The following is a 7,032-nucleotide window of genomic DNA, read 5'->3' as shown; positions in this document are numbered from 1 at the left end:
TTGCCCCCAGGACTGTCCTCCCCTGCACTCTTCTCCTCTGGCCATTGCTCCTCACTCCACCCTCATGTCCTTGGACCCCTTAACCAATCTGAGAGAACTAAACAGCAAACACACATGGACAACTTCCAGATTTATCTCTGGTTCAGACTTCTGCCCTGAACTTGTGAAGCAAGAGATGACTGTAGGGATGTCAGAACACTGTCTCAAGCTTTAGCATGTGCCCTTCCAAACTCCCCTCTGGCTATAACAGTGCCACTGTGGCAAGCCAGCCAGCTTGCTTGCTTTCTTTCTCCCTCACTCATGCACCTGACCTTCCACTGGCCCGTCAGGTCTGTTTCTAGGGTCTACAGTGGCTACCTGCCTCCTGTCCTGCGCTACCTCTGGCTTAGGCTGTCAGTCTTCCCAGGCCTTCCTGCTCATCCTTGCCCCTGCAGTCCACTCCTAACAGTTTGCTTCTTCTAAACTCTGCATTACATTATTCCTGTTTATCTCACTCCACTGGGATTTATTTGCTCTACTCAGAAAAAAATGCAAATTGCATCAGCATAAGCATTATAAGTTAATTTCCCAACCTTGCTATGGCCAGTGCTGGCCGCTGCAGCCACATGGCCAGATTTCTTTTATCTGGAGGATCCAACACCCTCCAGGAACTCCGTAACTGGCAAGGTAGCGAACACAGACAGTGGCATTGGTTTGTGGCTGGACCACCAGGGACACAGTCACTTCTGTGTATGTCCCAGAGGCCAGAACTCATCGTGACCCAGCCAAGGCCAGGGGGCTGGAGATGTCATGTAAATATGTGCAGAAGTAGGAGAGATGCTAAAGCCAGCAGTCCCTTCTGCAGGCTCCCAAGTGGACCGAGTGTGTCCCCGAGACTTGTGCTGAGACCTGACTTAGGTAGGGCCTGTGGGAGGGGAGCAGGGAGTCAGGGTGGGGAAGGAACAGTTCATACAAGGGACATGCAGGAGGAATGTCCTACTGCATACTGAATGTCCCTACTCTACATACTTACTAAGCCACTAAAGATTTGCTTTTAAGCATTTCCAGCAACAACATCTGAAACAAGACATATTAACTAGAATACTCTGGGACCCATTGGTAGAAGTTTGGGCTTATACTCCAAACTAAAAGTATTATCTGATTTTTTTTGACTGTGTCCAGGAACATTGCACTGTCAGTGAAATGACCCGAAAGGACACAAAGTTCAGAGCAAATCAGGCCCCTGGTACAGAGTCTCCCTAGGAAGCCATGGGGTTTAATGAGGTCATATATAAAGAGGCCCTGTGAAAGTGGTACCCTCTTATGGACACTGGTTATCATTTGAAGGTTCTTGGGATTTTGAAATGTAACACTCCAAAGTTCAGGTGTTTTTTTTTCAGTCAAACCTTACAATGGGCCCAGAGGAAAGGACTATTGGTCACCATCAACAGCAGGAAGGACAAAGTAAGTAATATATGTGCTTTCAAGGGTATGCATTCACTTTTTGCCACAGTTTTTAATATGTGCAGACATGTGGAGGGCCTGGCTGTACAGAATGATAAAGTGTTTGAACTTCAGATGCACCTGGGAAATGCCCACATGATGTGGTTGCTAAGGGCTTATACTCCAAACTAAAAGTATTATCTGATTTTTTTAAAAGTGAGTTTGATGGATAGAAAATATTTGACTATATTTGTAATTTTACTATCACTATTTGTAGTACTATGTATTATTATAATTGGTTTAATATTTATTGTTAATTATTGCTATTATTAGTAGTAACTGACCTAAATAAGGACATCTGAGCTAATAATGTGTGGTAAAGATAATGGGGCTCGGGCTTGGTGGTAAAGCATCTGCCTAGCATGTGAGGCCCTAGGTTCAATCCCCTACACTGCAAAAACAAAACAAAACAAAAAAAACAGCAAAGTGCTAAACATGAATTGGGGGTGACCAGCCTTCCCATGAGAGAGAAGCTTCCAGGTGCCTGAGTGCTGGGAACTGTGAGACTGCCCCCCCCCCCCCGTTTTGGCCATCAAGAAATAGGTAGACAAGACAGAGACCAAAAGGAAACAGCTGGGTGGCCTCATGCTACGACTTTGTTTCTCTCAGACGTGTGGGCAAAGACTACTATTTTCTATGATAACAAACACCATGATTATAGCATGTAACCCTTACAATACATATGTTTACTGTAAGCTTTAACTATCTCATGGACAATGTCAGTCCTATGAAGTATCAGCTCTCATGGTCCCCATGTGACATACTACAGAAGAGAACGCACAGAGAGGTGTTGATCTTGAACACAGCAGCTCAGCTCCAGAGCCCACATCTTTCCAGGCCCGGCATGTTGCTGGCCTCAGATGTGGCCTCACACAATGACCTTCTAGGGCTTCCTGGCCTTTGTGCTTTTACACCTCTGCCTCTGGCTGCATCGTGAAGGTCTGCCCTCCCTACTCTGGGGCAGCCCTTCAGTGAGGAATGGGCAAGTCCCATGGTTACAGAGTTAGAAGGAGATGGTTCTGGAACAGGGGCGATGCACTGAGTTGTTTTCCAGGAAGAAGGATGGGTTTTCTTGGACCCATCTGCATTCTTACCCTTGTGTAATAAAGGTATGCCTAGGAAGGCTGACTCTGGTAAGGTGGGGTCCCCCAGATATCCATACCCAAACCCTGACCTAGGAACATGTTACCTCAGATGGCAAAACAGACTTTCCAGGGGTGATCAGTTCTAGGATTTTAACTAGGGCAAGTATCCTTGGTTATTTGGGTGAGTGCAGCGTGACCATGGGATCCCGCAAGTGAAAGAGGGAAGTGAAGAGACTGGAAGGTGCTGCTCTGAGGATGGAGGAAGGGACAAGGAGCCAAGGGATGCAGGTACCACCTCACATGTCCTCCAATGTTTGCTTTGAGGAGCATGAAGACTGCAGGGTGCTGAGGACCAGGAGGCAGACCAACAAGTGGTGTTTGTGTGAGGACAGGACAGGGCACTGCTGAAAGGAAAGGAGGACTTGGAAGCCCAACTTGAAGGAGATGGACCATGTGTTAGTCTGGGTCCTCCAGAGAGAGAACAGAGAAAGATAACAGACTTGTTATGAGGACTTGGCTCACATGATTTTTGGAGGCTGGGAATCCAGGATCTGCTCTGGCAGATAGAGACCCAGGAGAGATAAGGTCTAAGTCTCAATCCAAGTGGAAGTCTGAGTCTGAAGCCAGGAGAAAATGATATCCCACTTCAGTCAGGCAGAGAGTCTTTTTGTTCTATTTGGGCCTCAGTGGTTTGCATGAGGCACTCACACTATGGAGTATCTGTTTTACTCAGTCACTGACTCAAGTGTTCATCTGATAAAACACCAACCCAGACACACCCAGAGTAAGGTGTGAGCACCCTGAGGCCCAAGCCTTTACTATGGTGGCCACTCCTTATGGCATATGGGGCTGATTTGCCCTGCATCAAAACCCAACCTGGCTGGGCATGGTGGCACACACCTGTAATCCCAGTGGCTTGGGAGGCTGAGGCAGAAGGGTGGAGAATTCAAAGCCAGCCTTAGCAATGGCGAGGTACTAAGCAACTCAATGAGACCCTGCCTTTAGAAAAAGAAAAAAATAGGGCTGGGGATGTGGCTCAGTGGTTGAGTGTCCCTGAGTTCAATCCCTGGTACTAAAAAAAAAAAAAACACAAAAAAACACCTGATCTAGCAGAAATGACATGACAGAAACCCTGTTCAGTCATCAAAGACAGCAAAACAGGCACTGATGGGTAAGATCTTGAGGTATGCCAGTGCGCATGAAACAGAATCCCTCTGAAATTAAGGGCAACTTCCACATACTGAGATCCTGCCCACATCCCGTGCATGCCATGGAAACAGGGCCCCTCTGCATGGAGTAGGCTGGTGGCGAAAAGACCACAGGTCACGGAAGTAATTTTTTATAAAGTGGGGGCAGGATGGCTCTTTGTACTTACAGGCCAAGCTTCCACACTGGAAAAAGAGAATGTGAGAACCTGTGTTTCCTTTATTTATACAAGGGGGCTTAAAAAAAAATTTCGATGGAATGTTCTTCACCAAATAAGGCAAGGGGTAATATCCAGATCCAGAGCTCTGAGAAAGCAGACTCCTTAGCCCAGCGGAGGTAAAGGCCACATGTATCTGCGGCAATCCATCAAGTGGGAGGGGCCACAAAACAGCGTGCAAAGCCAGACCCAAATCTCTTTGGCTCAAGGCTGAAAGATGACACTAAATAGCTCAGGGGTGGCCCCACACACTAAGAATTAAAGCTCCAAATTGTCTTCACTTCTCATGCAGGGAACTGGTCACCCCCTGCCCCAGCTAGCAGCCTGGCATAACACAACCTAGCTACATCTGCTTATGTACTTTTGTCCCAACAGCTTTCCTCACCCTTGAGTCTTCTGAAGACTGTGAAAAAAATATTTTCTCTATCCCTCTCTAGAGCTGGCTTGCATACAACCCACTCTTCTGCCAATTTGACTCTGTGTATTTGTGGAGCACCACCATCGAGAAAGTGTACCCCTTGTCCCCATGAGGTAATAAGCACCATCCCACTTTTTGTAGAAAGGAGACATATTCGTGATTATGCACTCAGGCAAAGAACAGAAAGCAAGCAGAAAATGCACCACAATTGGTTGGAAGCCCCTGGTTTGGGGAAGAGGAAGAAGGGGAAATTTCAGTCTTACTCCTACATGGTGGGACCTTCAGCAGATAGAGTGTATCCTGTGCAGATTATGCACTAGGATAGACAGCCTAAGAATGTGAGCCACAATTCTTCCATAGGAGGGCAGCTAAGTGAGAAGCAGCAGTTGAAAATACTGCTTACATTGGCCAGGCGCGGTGGCACATGCCTGTAATCCCAGCAACTTGGGAGGCTGAAACAGGAGGATGGAAAGTTCAAACCCAGCCTCAACAATTCAGCAAGGCCTAAGCAACCTAGCAAGATCCTGTCTCTAAATAAAATATATAAAAGGGCTGGGGATGTGGCTCCGTGGTTAAGCACCTCTGGGTTCAGTCCCAAGTACAAAAAAAAGAAAGAAAGAAAAAAATTACAGTTTACAGCATGCTTTACCCACATTAATAGGTACAGAGTGATCACTACCTGATACATAGGAGTTGGGGAGGAGACAGAAATACAGGGTACATAAAACTATACCTCAAAACACTACTTGGCCATACACGCATGAGCGTGTGTGGGAAGTGTTGCAAAAGAGACCCACCCGCAGAACCTGAGGGAGGCAGCTGCAGAGGTCTGTACCCTAGCTTCTCATGTTCGTGCTTGAGAGGATGCCATAAAAGAATAGCAAATTTTAGCAGAGAGCTAGGAAAGGGGGCAAGGGGACACTCTCAAGGGATAGAGTGGGTTCTCTCAGAAAGGACAATATAGCCCTCCTGCCCTCTAGTTTCATTGGAGGTCCCCAGAGAAGATTCTATAGTCCCACCCAGCGCCACCTTTTGACTTTTGACTGACAACAGGATTGCATCAGGCTTCTAAGTCCCTAATGCTCTTGGTAACACGTCCAAGGCAACTCCATTTCACTTTGGCCTTTGCTGACCAGTTTTAATTCAGCATTTATGGGTCGGGGAAATTATCCTCAGCTCCCTAAGTTCTGGAATCTGGCTGTGAATGCATAGCAAAAGTCCACCACCCTTCTGGGGAACGTGTTCTTGTCAGCATTTCGGGCCTGCATTTCTCTTGCAGATAAAAGGGTGTTTGCTGAGAAATGCAACATAGCCTATTGACTGAAGCCAGGCAGTGTTGCAGGCAAATTGCTTTTTAAAAGAAAGCACATGTGGGTTGGGAGCAGGGTCAGCATAGTGGAACCAGTTTGCAGAACTATTCCCTTAACTTCATATTTCCACTGCTCATGTCTGTGTTACCTATCAGGAAGGATATGGCTGAGCTCACACACAAGTGAGAGCAGCCTTTTCTGCTGAAATGGAAGGAAATGTGATTCCTTATGGGAAATTGTGTGTTCTTCCTACTTTTCATTTTTTTTTTTTTTTTTTTTTGGTACCAGGGATTGAACTCACAGGCACTCAAGCACTGAGCCACATCCCCAGCCCTATTTTGTATTTTATTTAGAAACAGGGTTTCCGCTGAGTTGCTTAGCACCTTGCCCTTGAACTTTCGATCCTCCTATCTGGGCCTCCCAAGCCACTGGGATTACAAGCCAGTGCCACTGCACTGGGATCATTTTTTTTTTTTCTTTTTTAGATTCAAAAGAAACATTTATCTTGAGGCAGGATCTTGCAAGGTTGCCAGTGCTGCCTCCTAACTAGCCATTTTCCTGCTTCTGCCTCCCAATGGTTGGGACTTCAGGAAGGCCATTCCTAACCATTTACGTTCTAAAGCTAATTCACAGCAGGGACTGAGATTCAAACAATCACGAAATTCCAGGGCTGGGCCACTAATCCGGACCTCCAGCCCAGAAAGGCTCAAGCGGGCTGTCCCAGAGGGTGCAGCGTACCCCATCCCTGCCTCCCTCCCAGAGAGAGCCTCCCGCCTTCCTCCCAGAGGGTGCAGCGCACCCCATCCCTGCCTCCCTCCCCAGAGGGCCTCCAGCCTTCCTCCCAGAGGGTGCAGCGTACCCCATCCCTGCCGCCCTCCCAGAGAGAGCCTCCAGCCTTCCTCCCAGAGGGTGCAGCGCACCCCATCCCTGCCTCCCTCCCAGAGAGAGCCTCCCGCCTTCCTCCCAGAGGGTGCAGCGCACCCCATCCCTGCCTCCCTCCCAGAGAGAGCCTCCCGCCTTCCTCCCAGAGGGTGCAGCGTACCCCATCCCTGCCTCCCTCCCAGAGAGAGCCTCCCGCCTTCCTCCCAGAGGGTGCAGCGTACCCCATCCCTGCCTCCCTCCCAGAGGGCCTCCAGCCTTCCTCCCAGAGGGTGCAGCGCACCCCATCCCTGCCTCCCTCCCAGAGGGCCTCCGCCCCAGGCCCCCTTCCCGTCCTCCCTCCCAGAGGTCCTCGTGCCCCCGCTCTCCGCGTGCCTCCCGCCTCTCCCCCAGAGGGCCTCCCGCCCCACTCACCGCCTCCCCCTCAGAAGGCCT

Source organism: Marmota monax, unplaced genomic scaffold, assembly GCF_021218885.2.
Source record: "Marmota monax isolate L192 unplaced genomic scaffold, Marmota_monax_Labrador192_F-V1.1 WCK01_AAM20220418_F8-fsc00026, whole genome shotgun sequence".
Classification (NCBI taxonomy): Eukaryota; Metazoa; Chordata; class Mammalia; order Rodentia; family Sciuridae; genus Marmota; species Marmota monax.
The sequence above is the reverse complement of the archived record's forward strand: the minus strand, read 5'-3'. Positions refer to the sequence as shown.